This window comes from Triturus cristatus, chromosome 11 (genome assembly GCF_964204655.1).
Source record: "Triturus cristatus chromosome 11, aTriCri1.1, whole genome shotgun sequence".
Classification (NCBI taxonomy): domain Eukaryota; kingdom Metazoa; phylum Chordata; class Amphibia; order Caudata; family Salamandridae; genus Triturus; species Triturus cristatus.
This window is the reverse complement of record NC_140594.1, coordinates 669,978,113-669,995,134: the sequence shown is the minus strand read 5'-3', so window position 1 is coordinate 669,995,134 and position 17,022 is coordinate 669,978,113. Positions and strand designations below refer to the sequence as shown.

The 17,022-nt window shown below is 43.4% G+C and overlaps 1 long non-coding RNA gene across 1 annotated transcript in view; it reads right to left on the bottom strand.

Moving 5' to 3' along the window:
• Window positions 1–15,834, bottom strand: part of LOC146785295 (uncharacterized) — a 221,390-nt gene extending 205,556 nt beyond the window's left edge. The window contains exon 1 of the long non-coding RNA XR_014970617.1: window positions 15,754–15,834. This is a non-coding gene — a long non-coding RNA (uncharacterized LOC146785295). The remainder of the gene's footprint in view (window positions 1–15,753) is intronic.
• Window positions 15,835–17,022: the final 1,188 nt, after the last annotated feature.

Below are 17,022 nucleotides of genomic sequence, written 5' to 3'. Positions count from 1 at the left end.
ACCAAGGTAACTTCTGTTTAAAAATAAACGATCACTCTTCTGACACTGCACCAAAGAGTAACTGCTCCTACACATACATTTATTCCTCCCTGAACTCGCCTCCTCTAGTACCATCCCAAGGCACCTATTTCATTTGCTATGATAGAGCTTATACCTGGTTGCCAATGGGTTTCTCTGGTACCTGCTACATAGCTTTCCGTCTTCCTCCTACTTACACTGCTTCTGCCAATTATCACCGAACCCGTCTCAGCCGAGGAATTATTGACTCCAAAGACACCACGGGACAAGAAGGAGGAGATTTCCTTAAAGGTTTTCTTCCTTTCTGGGGTCCAATGGCCAACAGCAGAAATATAAGGCAACTGGTCCGTGTTGTAGAGACTACAATAGACATCACTGTAGGAGCCTTGAGTAATATCACGGCGGAACTACAGGCGGATCGTCTTATGACCTTACAAAATCGAGTTGCCTTAGACTTTAATCTTGCCGATCGTGGTGGAGTATGTAAATTGATCGGGTCAAGCTGTTGTATCTTCATTCCTAATGACGCTCCGACAGTATACCAAGCGATTTCCAAGTTGCATATAATCTCCGAGTCTATTCAACAGGACGAAGGAGATTGGTCCTTAACGGAATGGTTTTGGGGACTGCTGTCCAAATGGGGTTGGAAAGTATTGACATTCCTTGGAGTGATTTTGACAATCATATTTTCCTGTTGCCTTTGTATGCACTGTGGTCCCGCTATCTGTGATCTTTGTGCCACTATGTGCATTTCAAGACCCGAACCTCAAGTAGCAGAAAACATAAGGATGATGCTACAACAACAGCTTGATGATCTCATGGCTATTGATGTGGACTCAGATTAACGTGAGCCTATCTTGCCTGAGTTCTGGCAAAAGGAGGGTCTGAGGAACTTCGATTTTCGATCACGATTGAATCGACCCACCATTTTGTAACCCACCGCCATTTTGTGTTGCCATCACTCAGGCAGCACGGCGAACGAAGTCTATTCTGCCTTTCCCGTAGCTTGGTGTCAAAATACGTCCTCGGCCTTGTTTGCGAGGCTGGTGTTTGGACTAGCCGAGTACACTAATCCGTGTCTGGCTCTCCTAATCCCTGTTTCAACTATCTGTAGGCTCACACCATTCTTTCCTGATCATATCTTATCGGCTGGCCTTCACTGTCTCCTGCTAGCATTCTCTTGTGTCATGCCCGTTCTCCAATACACACAAACGTATCTCACCACCTGCAAGTCTGTTAATGAATCAGTTCGGGGGTGGGATGACAAACATAGTTGGAGGAGCGGACTCTTCGAGACATCTGATCTTTTTGTTTTCAAACCTTTCTTACTGGTTCTGCTTTGCTTTCCACTTACCCTATTGGCTCTTTTCTTCTTTGCTTGGGGCGTGTGTTTCGTTAATAATTCTGTATTGTATAGTATTTAATCTGATGCGCCACAGAGTGAAGTGGCAGTCTCCTGAGAACCTACTTTGTGTACTTCTAGGATAACTGTACTAGCTGCTGCTAAATAAATCCAATCTTCTAACGCCGACAGAGTGTCCCGTGTCTCTGTGTAACGAAGCAGGTGAACCCAGAAGACGGAGGGCGTACCCTGCGCCGCCAGGTCCAAAAGGTTCTGGTTCTTCAGTAGCAGGCATGTGGTGTCAGATTTAGTCTGCTTCCCAGGGGTGGCATAATACATGCTTCAGCCCCTGGTAGGCCTGTGAAGTACCTATGCCCTTGGTACCTAAGGTACCATATACTAGGGGCTCATAAGGGAACACAGTATCCAATCACTAGTGCATCTAATATGCACTCCAAGTTGTTTAGAGAGAACAGAGAGACTGGGACCCTGATTAGCAGGGACCCAGCCAGACTATAGCCAGAAACCAGTGTTAACATCAGAAAAAAAAGTGGGGGCAACATAAGTGCAGATCCTACTCTCCTACACCTCACATGAAGGTTGACACACAAAAACGCCTACCTGTTCGTACCAAAAAGAAGAGCTCAAGAGGGTCAGACAAAAACAAGGGCTTTACCTCAGACTATAGTCAATCAAGCCAGCTGAAATGGGACTACTCCGCCACCCAATTTGAGAAGGAAATTGAAGTTGGGCTTAGAGATCAAGTGAAAACTTTAGAATATTCGATAGAGACTAAAGATGCTATGGAGTCTCAAGCACCACACCCTTCCATGGAGCTAATATATTCAACACTGAAACAAATGCAAACCGAGGCAAGTCATGAACATAAAAGGGCCCATCTGGCTACTAAAAAATTGCAGGGAGCTGTGCGCAAAGTTAATAAAGACTGTATGGAAATTTCAGAACGTACCTCGGCTTTAGAAGAAAGAATCGTACAACTTGAGGCCAGTGCGGAAATATCTGGACAACAAACCTCGACTAGTGAAAGCAGGATGACTGATGTACTATGGAAGCTGGAGGACTTTGAAAATAGACAACGCCGTCACAACCTCCGATTACTTGGGATTGCTGAAAAAGCTGAAGGTGACGATATTCGTGGCTTCGTTTTAAGGTTACTCAAGGAAGCTTTTCCCGCACTTGCTCATTGGAATTGGGAGTCTGAGGTGCAGAGGGTGCATTAATTCCCCTTGATGCTCAAAAAGAGGCCTGGGCAAGATGAGAAGCTGAGAGCCATCCTCATATTTTTTGGCAACTTTCTCCTTCGCCAAGCAATATTTGAGAAAGCCAGGCCCAATGTACAGAGGGTGGGTGAGGGCACTCCTTCTTTGTTCGGCCTGACTTTTGCCATACAACGGTGGAGAGGAGATGGAGTCTGCTTATCACACCATTCCAGAAACTGGGTTGTGAAGTCTTCTTACTGAACCCTGCTAGGCTTAAAGTCAATTTTAAAGGTTCAACAAGAGTATTTTTATCAGCGATTCAAGCCCAGGAGTACCTGAAATATCTCTCCAAGAAATAAGCTATGGTATAAGGATAGAAAATGATACCGAATAATTATCTGATATGTCCTTTTTTTCTGTATTTTCATGCTTTATCTTTTCTCTACACATGTGGGTCCTTTTTTTTTCCTTGGCAGGAAGCGACTAGGGGGCACAACACATGCAGGAGGCATCACAAGGGTCTCTGGCACTTTTTTGCCTTTTTGAAGGGGAGGAGGGGAGGAATTCTTGCACTGTGATGATCATCTGGTACTTGAGATTGGTGTTTTGTGTATGGCACTGCTACATGTTTTGGAACTGGTGTTTTTTTTGTAATGAGGAAACTTAGAATCGTATCCCTTAATATATGTGGGCTGAATGACCCCCAAAAAAGAAGGAGAATTAGTCTCGATGTTCAATTTTTTAAGGCAGATATTTTATGTCTTCAAGAGACACATATTGAGGGTTGGAGGAAGGGGGTTTTAGAGATGGCTGGATATCAACTTATTGCCACTACTACACAGGAAGCTCAGACAAGAGGGGTGGCGATACTGGCACGAAAGGGAATGGGTAGTTTTCCGCGCTCATTGGTAGACAAAATGGGTAGATGGGTAATTTTGCAATTATGTCTTGATAACAAAATGCTTACTCTTTGCTCAGTATATGGTTCAGTGCTTGATGATCCTGCACTATTTGAATGGTTGAATGTCGAGCTTGTGGGGTGGCCTCTTCCTATGATTTTATGCGGGGACCTGAATATTAACATGAGTTGTCAGGCTTCCACCCATAGGGGAATGATGTATCAAGGTCGTAAACCCAAAGTTTTAAAATCACTGTCACAACTTAAGTCTTTACACAGGCTAGTAGATGTATGGGCGGCACAAAAGGGGAGTAAACCTTGGGTTACGTACTTTTCAGCACCACATCAAGTGCATGCAATATTGGATTATTTTTTTGTGTCGCAGGAACTTTTACAAGGTTGTACGATAAGCAAATATCCCAAAGTTATGTCGGATCACAACCCTTTGGTGATTGAAATAAATATTGGGCTTCAATCCTCACAGACACAGTGGACATTTAATAGGGCTCTATTAAATGAAGAGGGGTATATACAGCAACTGGAGGAATGGATTCCTAGGTTTATTGAGGAGAATTTAGGGAGCACCAACATAAGCATTGTGTTGGATACATTAAAAGCAGGGGTCAGGGGAGAAACATCGAGGTATGGCTGGGAGGCACAAAGGAAGGCTAAATCCATGTTACAGACCTTGTATGAGGATTTGTAAATGTATATGTATAGGTATTTATATAGCGCCGATCACCAGTACGGGTATCTCAGCGCTGTACTCATACCGCTGAAGGAACCCTTCCTGGCTTTCCATGTGAGGTGTCCACTCCTGGGCACCCCCATGGTGAGGCCAGGCATCCCAGCGCTGTTGGGGCCGTTGTGGAGATTAAGCAAGCTATTGCCCAGAGTTGCAGCGTGGGACCCATGATTAGAATAGGCACCGAGGCGAGAACATCCGGTCTGCGGAATTTATAGCCCGAGACCCTGCCGCGAGGGGAATCGAACCCTGGTCCCGGACCAGTGCTCTGCATCGAGGTCTGCCGCTCTAACCATTGAGCTACACTTCTCCACTATTTGGGTAAGGCAGAAGCTAAACTGATAGAGGTACTGTTTGTAGGGGCAGAAGCGGAGGCAGCTCAATTAAAGATTACGATCGCCAGATCTGCCATTACTGAGATATCTCTTAAAAAAGCGTCTGGCAAGTACACGGCTTGGCGGAGCAGGGTCTATGAGAATAGCGAGAGGGTGGGTCATCTACTAGCTGTACTCACTAGGGAAAAGACGGTACAGACTCGGATAAGCGAAATTAGAGATCTTAACGTAGGTATGGTAAGCGAGCCTGATGCTATCCTCACCGCATTTCAAAAATGTTATCAAAGATTATACACCGAGGATGTTTGGGCTGGGGACAAGGAAATGGAAGCTTATTAAAGGAGGCAAATTTTCGAGCAGCTATCTCCTGAGGAGAGGGATAGCTTAGATGAGCCATTTACAATAGATGAAGTAACTGAAGCTATTGATTCCCTTCCATTAGGCAAAGCCGTGGGAACCGATTTAATACCAGGGGAATTTTACAAAAATCTCAAGACGCGGATTGTGACACTTATGCTGGAGGTTTTTCGTAGGAACAACGTCCACAAGGAACTTATTCACAAACAAATGTTCTAAATTTTGGAGCAAAAGTTAAACTCCTAACTGATTCAATCTATAAGCCAAACAAAAGTATCTTGTTACTTTGGAGTATCTATTTATTCAGACTAATAACAATTAATCACATAATTCACAAAAATATGAAAAAAAAAAATATATATGTTTCAGTTTTTAGGCACAAAGAAATAAGTGAAGAAGGTGAAGCTAGAACCCAGTGTGAATAGAAGTAGCCTATAAAGTGAGATAGATATAAAAAGGTCTTTCTTTTAAAAACACAATGAGGAGCAAGTTAGCATGTAACGAGTCTTTTTTGCTCTCCCTTTGTTGAGGTCGACGACGTTTCAACCCTCTCGGGGTACGGGGTCTCATCAGGACATAATCTGGGAACTAATTATTTCCAATTGTAATTTGAGGGATGATAGATAAATTTCTGATGAATTTGGAGTAATTAATATCTCCGCGTTCTCTTGTGTGACCAAGGCTTCCCAATTTAAAAGCGCTGTATGCCCAATAGGGCTGTTTATGAATCCAGCGTGGCCTTGATCTGTACTTTACGTGCCAATAGCACTTTCTGTTCTAAGTATAACGATAGAAAAAATCCAGTAACCCGATGAATTAAGCATCCAAGTCTCCGCGCGAGGTCGGTGAACCGACTATTGGCACGTAAAGTACAGATCAAGGCCACGCTGGATTCATAAACAGCCCTATTGGGCATACAGCGCTTTTAAATTGGGAAGCCTTGGTCACACAAGAGAACGCGGAGATATTAATTACTCCAAATTCATCAGAACTTTATCTATCATCCCTCAAATTACAATTGGAAATAATTAGTTCCCAGATTATGTCCTGATGAGACCCCGTACCCCGAGAGGGTTGAAACGTCGTCGACCTCAACAAAGGGAGAGCAAAAAAGACTCGTTACATGCTAACTTGCTCCTCATTGTGTTTTTAAAAGAAAGACCTTTTTATATCTATCTCACTTTATAGGCTACTTCTATTCACACTGGGTTCTAGCTTCACCTTCTTCACTTATTTCTTTGTGCCTAAAAACTGAAACATATATATATTTTTTTTTCATATTTTTGTGAATTATGTGATTAATTGTTATTAGTCTGAATAAATAGATACTCCAAAGTAACAAGATACTTTTGTTTGGCTTATAGATTGAATCAGTTAGGAGTTTAACTTTTGCTCCAAAATTTAGAACATTTGTTTGTGAATAAGTTCCTTGTGGACGTTGTTCTTACTTCATAGTAATACCCAGTTCACAGGGACATATGGGTTGCTCTTGTTTGTTGTGAATATAAATGGAGGTTTTTCGTAGAGCACAACTAGATCTGCTGGCCCCTGATTCCTGGAAAAACACTAATATTATAGTCTTCCCTAAAAAAGGTAAATCCGTAAAGGATCGGGGATCGTACCGGCCGATTACGTTGGTTAATAGTGATGTAAAAATCTATTTCAGGATTCTGGCAAATAGACTATCTCCAGTTATTAAGAAGTTAGTTTCCCCTTTTCAACACAGCTTTGTCCCGGAAGGGGCACGACTGAACATATTCGCCACATAATCACGCTGTTTGACTATACAAAGGTTTCAGGAGACCCTATGGCTGCAATACTACTCGACGCTGAAAAAGCATTCGATAGGGTCTCCTGGCCCTTTTTATGGGCAATTATGGAAAAGAAAGGTTTGGGTAAGGGTCTTATCGGAGCCATCAGATGTATGTATCAGGAACCCGCGGCTAGAATAGCTATGATGGGTCTCACATCTGATGCAATCAAAATTACTTGTGGTACATGTCAAGGATGTCCCTGCACCCTGTTATTATTTGCATTGTATATTGATCCTTTAATTAGAAAAATTGCGGAAAATAACAAGATACAGGCCATTCAGTCTAGCGGTGGAGAAACCAAGATTCTAGCATACGCAAATGATCTTGCCATAACAACGGCTAACCCACTGGAGGCTATCAATGAGGTAGAAAGGGAGGCCAAAGATTTTGGTAAAATCTCAGGATATTATCTCAATGAAAATAAGACGACGATTGTTAAAAACTCTAGAACAGCCCTGAATGATACACGAGTAGTGGGAAACACTAGATATCTAGGGGTCAAGATCTCTTCAGATGAAATTGTTCAAATCAATCTGGAGCCTCTATTACAAAAGACTAAAGAAGACTTTAACAGAATGAACTGTTTACACCTTACACTCTTAGGAAGGTGTAATGTTATCAAGATGCTATTTTTGCCCAAAATTGTATACTTTTTCAGAGCTATTCCAGTTGAAATAAATAAGGTTTGGTTTTCTGCTTTCAATCAAATAATCTCGAAATTCCTGTGGTCTGGGAAACGCCCCCGTAGAGCTCTAAGATATATGACTCTACCTAGAGACCAGGGGGGCGGTCTGTGCCCAATCTCCAGATCTACTACTGGGCGTCAGCTTTACAACAGATGGCTGAATTTTCGGGAAAAGAGATGGTAGAAACAGAGGAAGCACCCTATACCTCTATATACAGGCTAGTATTATGGGCGGAAGCACATGGTTGTCTCATGCGCCATATCGATTTTGCTTACTTTAAAAGAATGACATTTCAAATTATGCTGGGTGCATTTAAGGTTTGGACGGCAGTTAGGAAGAAACTTAAAATAGGTAGGATACATAGATATACCCCTCTGGTGGATAATTATCTACTGCCAGAAATTTTCCAGGATGGATGTATGAAAATTTGGCTGGACAAGGGCATAAGGCATATTGGTGATCTCATGGGGGATAATTCAGTACACCCGTTTGATATAATTAAGAGGAAATTTGGGATTGGTAACAATCATTTCTTTAAATTTCTACAAGTGAGGGACTATCTATCTAAAAAGGCAATCAAGGGCCTTAGAGTTCCCTTACTGGACATGGTATTAGGGGCTCCTTCGCCAATATCTAAATTCTGTAAATTACTCAGTAATTTAATGGAGGATGATATTATTAAACACACTAATCGTTGGCAGGATCTGGTGCAAGCAGGGGTAGGGGAATGCGAAGATTCTTTACTATTGAGTCAGACTGCATTTTTTTCGGCAAATTTGCAAGTACAAGGTTTTAAAACCTGGCTTAACTTGTATATTACTCCAGCGCGGATTTCTAAATGGGGAGGATCTATAGCAGGGGTACGCACAAACTTTCTCTCGGGGGCCAAATTTACAGTGTGGTTTGTGGCTGAGGGCCGCACCGTTGGGGGCGGGGCAGTGGGGGAGGGGGCGGGGCTAGAGCAAAAAAAAAAACTGACCATGAGGTTGAACACAGGCCCCTGCAGCAGACGCCTTCGTCCACTGAGCCACCAGACCCAGCATTCACATCTATCTATCTATCTATCTATCTATCTATCTATCTATCTATCTATCTATCTATCTATCTATCTATCTATCTCGGTCTCCCTCCCTCTATCACTCTCCCTCTATCACTCTCCCTCTCTCTGTCTCCCTCTCTCTCTCTCTATTTCTCTCTCTCTCTCCCTCTGTCTCCCTTTCTCTCTCTCTCCCTCCCTCAGTCTCTGTCTCCCTCCCTCTCTGTCTCAGTCCCTCCCTCCATCCCTCCCTCTCCCTCCCTCTTGTCTCCCTCCCTCTATCTCCCTCCCTCTATCTCCCTCCCTCTGTCTCCCTCCCTCTGTCTCCCTCCCTCTATCGCCCTCCCTCTGTCTCCCTCCCTCTGTCTCCCTCCCTCTGTGTCTCCCTCCCTCCGTCTCCCTCCCTCTCTCTCCCTCTCTGTCTCCCTCCCTCCCTCTGTCTGTCTCCCTCCCTCCCTGTCACCCTCCCTCTCTCTGTCTCCCTCCCTCTGTCTCCCTCTCTCTCTGTCTCCCTCCCTCCCTGTCTCACTCACTTTGTTTGTCTCCCTCTCTCTCTGTCTCCCTTCCTCTGTCTCCCTCTCTCCCTCCCTCTCTCCCTCCCTCTCCCTGTCTCCCTCCCTCTCCCTGTCTCTCTTCCTCTATCTCTCTCTCTCTCTCCCTCTGCCTCACTCACTGTGTATGTCTCCCTCCCTCTCTGTCTCCCTTCCTCTCCCTGTCTCTCTCCTTCTCCCTGTCTCCCTCCCTCTCCCTGTCTCTCTTCCTCTATCTCTCTCTCTCCCTCTGCCTCACTCACTGTGTTTGTCTCCCTCCCTCTCTGTCTCCCTCCCTCCCCCCGTCTCCCTCCTTCCCTCTCTCTCCCTCCCTCTCTGTCTCCCTCCCTCTCTCTCCCTCCCTCCCTCTCCTCCCCTCTCTCTCTCCCTGTCTCCCTCCCTCTCTCTATCTCTCTCCCTCTCTCTCAATCAGTTTGTCTCCCATTCTCTCTGTCTCCGTCCCTCTCTGTCTCCGTCCCTCTCTGTCTCCCTCCCTCTCCATCTGTTCTCTCTCTGTCCCCTTCCCTCCCTCTGTCTCCCTCCCTCTCCCAAATTGCCTGTCTCTCTCTCGCTGTCTCTCCCTCCCTGTCTCCTGCTCTGTCTTCCCCCTCTCCCTCTTTCCATCCCTCTGTCGCACTCTGTCTTCCTCCCGCTTTAACCTCACCTGCTGCTCTCACTAGCTGCTGCCCGCCCCCCCCCCTGTCCGTCACCTCACCCAGCGCTGAGTCAGCTTGCCTGGAACACAAACAGCCGCCGCACCCAAGTACTTCACAGGTCTTTTAATCTCTTCTTAGCGCCCCTGCATCTCCACTCATTCAGAGGGGAGATGCAGGGGCTCTAAGAAGAGGTGAAATAGAACAAAGCCTCATTAACAAGTGACTTGGCTTTTAAAAGAATCGCCGGCCCCCATAGCTCCGCGCTGCTGCAACCGGCGGTGCTTGCACAGGTACGATGTCTGCAAGGTCCGCGGGCCGCCAGGAAAGGCTTGCCGGGCCGCTGGCGGCCCGCGGGCCGTACTATGAGTACCCCTGCTCTACAGGCATACACTGTTCTTGTTGTGGATGTTTGGCCGCAGATAGTGTACATATGTTTGCAACTTGCCCTCGATTATCAGTTTTGGTCGACGAGGTGGGTAACTATATCATGCTTATGCTGGGGTTTGAGGTGGCTCTCACGCCGCAAGTAATTGTGCTGGGAGTAAGCAACCAAGTAATGATGGAATCAAATTGAGTCTTGCTTTTTGCTGCTATGGCAGTATTTAGGCTATGTCTGGCCACTGTTTGGTTAGATAAAGAACCTCTGTCAGTACACTGCTGGTTGGGGAAACTGATAGCTATCTACAGCTGGGAAAAAGCGATATACATACGAAGGGGTTTAAAGGCCAACGAAAAAAGGACTTGAAATTTGGTTACCAATAACCAACTGGACTAATGAGGCTACGATTTGATGTGATTTAATGTACCCAATTTAATTTATAGCTGTGATATTGAAGATTGATTGAAATGAGATTATACAATATACCAAACTCTAAGGATTGGAGCAAATAAAGGTTTAACCCAAATTAGTTTCCTTTGGTTTCGAGGGGTGGAGGGGGGGGGGTGTAGGTTAGGGGTGGTGGGGGTTGCAGCTAGTAAGAGGGGAGGGTGTAAAGACAAATAATTGACATCCTGTACATACGTATTGAAATGTATATTGCTTAAAGGTATCTATTAGAAGTATAATGTATGTGTTGGATGTCTAAACTAAAGATTTATAAAAACATAAAAATAAAGATTTGCCATGAGGTTTTGGGGCACTACTTTGGACCATTTGAGTCAGCGGCCCTGATCAACCGGCTTGAGCACCCGCCCCATGACAATTTTGTTAGACTTCCATAAGTCCTAAATAAAGGGCAAACACAGTGGGTTGTGATCACTAAAATGACAGCCCCAAACTGAAGAACGAAGTGAGTCAATTTGGGGAAAAGCAAGATATTATCCACAGTAGAGTTAAAACCCCGCCCAACAAAAGTAGGAACAATCAAATCCGGGCTAATGCCGTCATTAAAATAATTTAACAATTGTAAATTATTGTCAGCTATAATATTGAGCTAGAATTCAACAGGCCCATTATGTTCGAAATGACAGATCCCAAAATAGAAAACTCATCATTCCTGGTACAGGACTCCAAGCATAAATGAATGTTAAACGTCCACAGTACTATCAAACCTGATGGGACTCGTTGCTCACCCAAAAAGTCAGCCAAGAAATAATTACGTGTCTTCAAGTGTTCCTTCTGTGTGTCCTGGGAATGAGTGTAATAAAAGTTAATAACTAGAAGACTAGATGAAGTTGTAAACAATAGAGTAAAAGCCAAGAGCAAATGAGAGACTGTATGAAATTGGGCCATTTTACAAGGGATGTGTGAAGAAATCAAAGTGATAAGCACACACCTACGGGATAGCTGGAATGAAAAAAGAACTACCCATTAAGATGAAGAGTCATACCAGTATCCAACGTCTCTTAGGGCTCTACAAGTTGATATTCTTTAGGAAACTCAGCCACTTTTCATCTAGTAACTTACTAGCTAAACCTACCACATTCCAACTCATGATGCTAAAGTGAGGATCCAATGAAGAGGTATGGATGGAAGGGATCTTAAAAACAGGGCCCCCATGTTGACCTTGCTTAGGAGAAACACAAATAGAAGGGCTATGTGGTCAATCATTACAATTAAGGGAATTTAGAGGGCTAAATCTATTCTGGAGCTTAATAGGCTCTACCCAGTATTATGACCACCCTGCCAATCCCGAAAAATTACTTTTTCTCTGACTGGCACTCTTATCAAAACATTTGGGGGGGTAAAAAAAAAATCCCAGTGGGTAAACTTCAATGCAGGTGAGAGGGGACTAATTTGTGCAGCCTGTTTTAAAAACTGCCTAACCCAATACAGGTTAACAAAATGTACAATAATGCAGTCCACCTCCCGTTTTTTTTTCCTTGGGCCCAGTTATTCACATTTTCTAACCTTTATGATGTAATAAGCATGGTGTCCCCCAAACCTTTGCTTAGTATTACACCAATGACTAACTTTATTTCTAAGTTCTGACACAGATTCCTTAACACCCTCTTTAAGCGGGGGTACCCCTGTCAGACTTGCAACTAAATTACTCTGGTGGCAGATATGGCCTAAATCTGAATCCCATTGACCTACTAGGGGTGTCCGTAAGCCTATTTTGGGAAATACTTTCCTTTCCGCTACTTTCACTTGTACCTCCAGGGGGGTACTGGGTATTGACTAGATATTTGAGATTCCAAGGATGGCTGAATTGTTTTAGCCTTGATAGAGCAAGGAGGGTCAATGGGCCTGGGCGGGGACAGGGGTAGCTGCCTCACTGGCCCTCTACCCTGCTCCATCCCTATAGTAGAGGTGGGATGGGTATGACTCTCGAGACAGATCTTCTCCAATTTGGACTCAATCAGTGACATTTTCTTGTTCAGGAAAACTACAGCCTTCACAATAGATTCCATTTTACCCATAAAATTTGATAGCAATCCGTCCATTTTAAAAACAATTCTCTCAGGCAGGGTAAGTTGATTCTCTTTGCCAGTCATCAACCAGGTATCAGTGGTGAGTGGGACCTTGTCTAGCTTATGGTTCTTCCTCACGCAATGCTCTTTATTTGTACCCATATCCCACTTCTTTTTATTATTTGCAGGCTGGACAGAGTCAGGAGGGGACATACTAGGGTCACGATTCACGATGAACATCAATTAAGGTGACTCTTTTATGACAAACAAAGGTGGTGGAAGAAGCCTCCTCAATAACCCCACTATCACAGACCTACACCTCTAAAACATGACTGGGCATCACTAATGGGGCAGAATTTCCATTCAAGCCCAATTCTCTTTCGAAAGATAGAATATTTGTCGTTAAGAGCTCCCACCACGGACGTAAAATAGGAGATAGTGGAGGGGCAAACCTGGGCCCCATGTGGGGGTGCAGACCGTGTAGAGAAGAGGGATTTCCTTTTCCCCATGGGTTAGTGCACGAAATACGGTGAGCCAGAGGAACCTTAAACCACTAAGAGACCCCAATTTAACCTCACTCCAGAAACAGCATGACACACAAAGCCAACATAGAGCAGCAAAACTGAAGTGCCACTTAACAAAAGGAGGCATGGTAGGTAGATGACCAAACTTGCTCACACTGTTATAAAGAGCATTTTCAATGCAATAGGTCTCGCATTTGCGAGCGTTTAAGCAATTGGCATTGAAAATGACAATGCCTTTTATCTGTGTGCTTTTAAAAGGAACACATATATAAAAGGCATTGTTGTTTTTGATGCCAAGAGCTCAAATTCTCGCAAATGCGATATCCCTATAATAGTAGACACGCCCCTTTTTTGGACTCTGCTTGCATATTCAGGTTACCACGAGCAGCGTCGAAACAAAGGGTCGTGCCACCATTATAGTGAAAGCACGTATGGTGCTTTCACCCAAAGTTTATATTAAAAAAAAAGTTCTTTCAAAAGCTTTGTAGCAGCCTGCACTGGCAATTAAATAAGTAAATAGGCACGGCCACTAAAGTGAATGCGGACCGTGCCGTATATAAAATAATTAATTAAGCGTGGCCGCTATGAAGCGGACCATGCTGTGATTTGAATAAAATATATTACAATTTAAAACAAAGCGGGTGGGTGCTCCGATGCCGTGGGTGGAGTAGGGGAAGAGCATTAATGAAAAAAGAACTCAATAACTTATAAAGCGTACTGTGTAACAACTGAAGTAAAATGGCCAGTCCTCCTGGGAGGTTACAAGTGAAGACAAGGCAGTACTAAGGAGGGACTAACAAGCCTATGTACAAATCAGAAGCCAGAATTTACGAAGGGCAATGACATAAGCTAATTACAAATAAGGGCGGAGAGTGGGCGGGACTTCCACCGCATACCCTAATACAGCATGGCTCGACCTAAAAAGGGACTGGACAAAAGACAGGTGTCAGAAAACTATTTGCCTCAAGCCTCAAAGGAAGATCAACATGATGCACACATTCTCAAGCTCCACGTCCAAATGCAGGTCATCTGGATCCAAAAAATGTTCCAGTGTTAACTTGAAAACACAGTTCGCCAAAAATCTGGGAAAGAATGGGGATCCAATGTTACCTTTAATCCGTCAACCTCAAAAGAGCCCAAATGAGAAGGATAACTATTGCAACATCTGTGAATAGAGTTAAGGGGGGTGGCCCTGTCCTGGCTTGGACGGGCCGCATGGCTCCTCAAGCGCTTTATCAAGAGCGACAGCGGGAGGCGGCTGGTAGCGAGCCCCTCCTTCCTTGGGGCAAAACAGCTTGGTAGATGGAGTCTTTCCTGCCCCCTCAGCAATGCCAAAATGGCACACAGCATCAAGTATAAATGGTCTCATTCCTACACTCCCCATAAAAGACCTAAGGGATATTTGCCAAAGTGGCCAAAACATTTTTAGGGGATAAAGGCTACTACCTTCTTTGACACCTCTCCTTAAAGGGTTACCAGCATACTGAAGGGCTATTCCATTCTCATAATCAAACCGTTTTGGCCTTTCTAGCCAGCCAGTTGGTTTAGGGGTGAAATGCAGTGGGGAGCATATAGTCTTCTTGTCGTATGATAAGCCTCCCACAACACACCGCAGCACTGGAATAGCTGACCCCTTATTTGGGGTCGGTAAAACAATGCAATGTTTGGCAGATTGACAAGTGTCGAACTTAAAAGATAAACCAAATTGCTGAATTTAATATTTTTGAAAGTGAAACAATATTTTGTGAGAAGGGAGGGGTTACAACTGTTTATGTTTTCAAAATGTTGTAGTAGCAGCCTACATACAGGAACTACCAAAAAAAAAACCTAAAGAAATTAATAAGAGACTCCTTACAAAAGTTAAACAATTCACCATGGTTAGGGGGAGCAGGCTAGAAAACATTGCCTGCTTATTACATTACCAATTTTTTTTAATAACTAACACTTCTCTAAGTCACACTTTATCTCCTTTCTTGATTCTTTTAAAAATTAAGAATTAGTTATTCTTGTATCTAATAAGTTAATACATACTCTTAAGCAAGAACACTGTTAGTTTTGGTTCTTACCTGGAGATATCGTTTTTTCTTCGAGTAACTGTGTGATTTTAAATATACATCCCACAAATACTCAATATATCCATAGAAGTATTTGACAAACTATATCATAAACCATAAAAAACTTTATCATTTGCTTTTATTTAAAAACAAAAAACAAAAAAATCCTACGTTCCACACTTTCCCCAAAAAGATCAACCAATGATTTGTTTTTATGCCCGATCGAAAAGTTCATGTAAATTTAAATTCTTTAAAAACTGCAAAACTTTTTTTTTTAGCAAGGAGTCAAAAATCTAGTCCAAAAACAAAGACTCCCATTATGGCAACCAAATGAAAGGGAGGGTTTTATACCAGGTGTAATTTTGTCATCTTCACCAAAACATCAAAATATGTCTTTCATTGTAATAAACATTAAAGTAAAATCTTCTCTAAAACAGTCATTTAAAAAAAAAACCTAAAAACTAAACAGAAAATATTTCTGTAAGACTTACGGTCTTAAAAAATAATAATATTAATAAAATACATGTCCATAATGCAACAACTCCGACAACTTGCACAAGGACGTCAAAGTTAAACACAAAAATTACACTTACTTTCCAATAACATACTAATTTCCCTTATAAGTTACCTAAATAAAAGTTACTCAATACAGTGTTTAGTAATGTAATTCTAAAAATATTCTTACCATTCTTGAACGTCTTTCCTTAGCGACTGTGAAAGCACAAAAAGCACATTTTTCGACCGTAAGAACCAATGGGAAACCATGGCAACCCCTGTAGATAAATGGGGAAAAAAACTGATTGATTTTGTAATATTTATATAAGATTCATAATTTTTTTAAATTAAATTACAACTATATTTACAGAGTAAGAAATTAATTTTAAACATCACTGTGTGATTTTCCTTTGGCATGAATAAAACTGGTAAATTAGAAATGAAAGTCTCTCTTAATCAATCAATCAAGATTTATAAAGTGCAGCAAATCACCCGTGAGGGTCTCAAGGCACTGGAGTTGCTTGCTGCTCTCACACAGCTCTGCTCATTCAAGCAGCCAGGGCTTGATTCTTTCCTGAATTTTTGTAGGGATGAGGATGTCCAAAGGTGCAGGCGAAGGTCATTCTCGGCTTTGGCTGCCAGGAGAGTTCTCCATTGTTGGCTCAGTGAATCTGGAGGGGTCTGTGAGAAAGAGGGAGGCGGATTGCAGGTGTCTGGTCGGTTGGTGGAAGGTCATTAGTTTGTTGATGTATGCTGGCTCTTCGTTGTGTAGGGCTTTGGAAGCGTGGGTTAACATCTTGAGCTGGCATCTCTTCTGGATCGGGAGTCAGAATAGCTTCATGAGGTGTGGAATGAAGTGGGTCTGTCTGGGGAGGTTGAGGATGTGTCTTGCCACTGAGCTTTCTATTGTCTGTAGTCTCTTCAAGAGGCGTGTGGTGATTCCTATGTGGAGGGTGTTCCCTAGTGATGAGGGCCTGAGTGACTGTCCTTCTGGCGTTGATTGGGAGCCTCCTAGAAATCTTTTGGGCATGTGTAGGATGTGGAAGCAGGTGGATGAGAATGCGTTTACCTGTTTTTGCATAGATAACTTGCAGTCAATATAATGCTGAGGTTGTGGGTGTAGTATCTCGGGGCGAAGGACGGGCATAGTTCAGCAGGCCACCATGCACCGTTCTGTGGCAATAGGTTATTTCCAAAAATAAAGACTTCTGTCCTGTCCATATTGAGCTTGGGACAGTTGTCCTTCATCCAGTTGGCAACAGTCCTCATACATTTGTGGAAGTTGGCTCTGGTGGTGGAGGGGTCTTCCGACAGTGAGAGGATGAGCTGGGTGTCATCGGAATATATGATATTGAGACCGTGCGATCTGAGAATGTTGGCTGGGGGGGGGGGTCATGTACGTGTGTTGAAGAGGGTGGGGCTGGAGGAAGAGCCTTGTGGGACGCCGCAGATGATGATC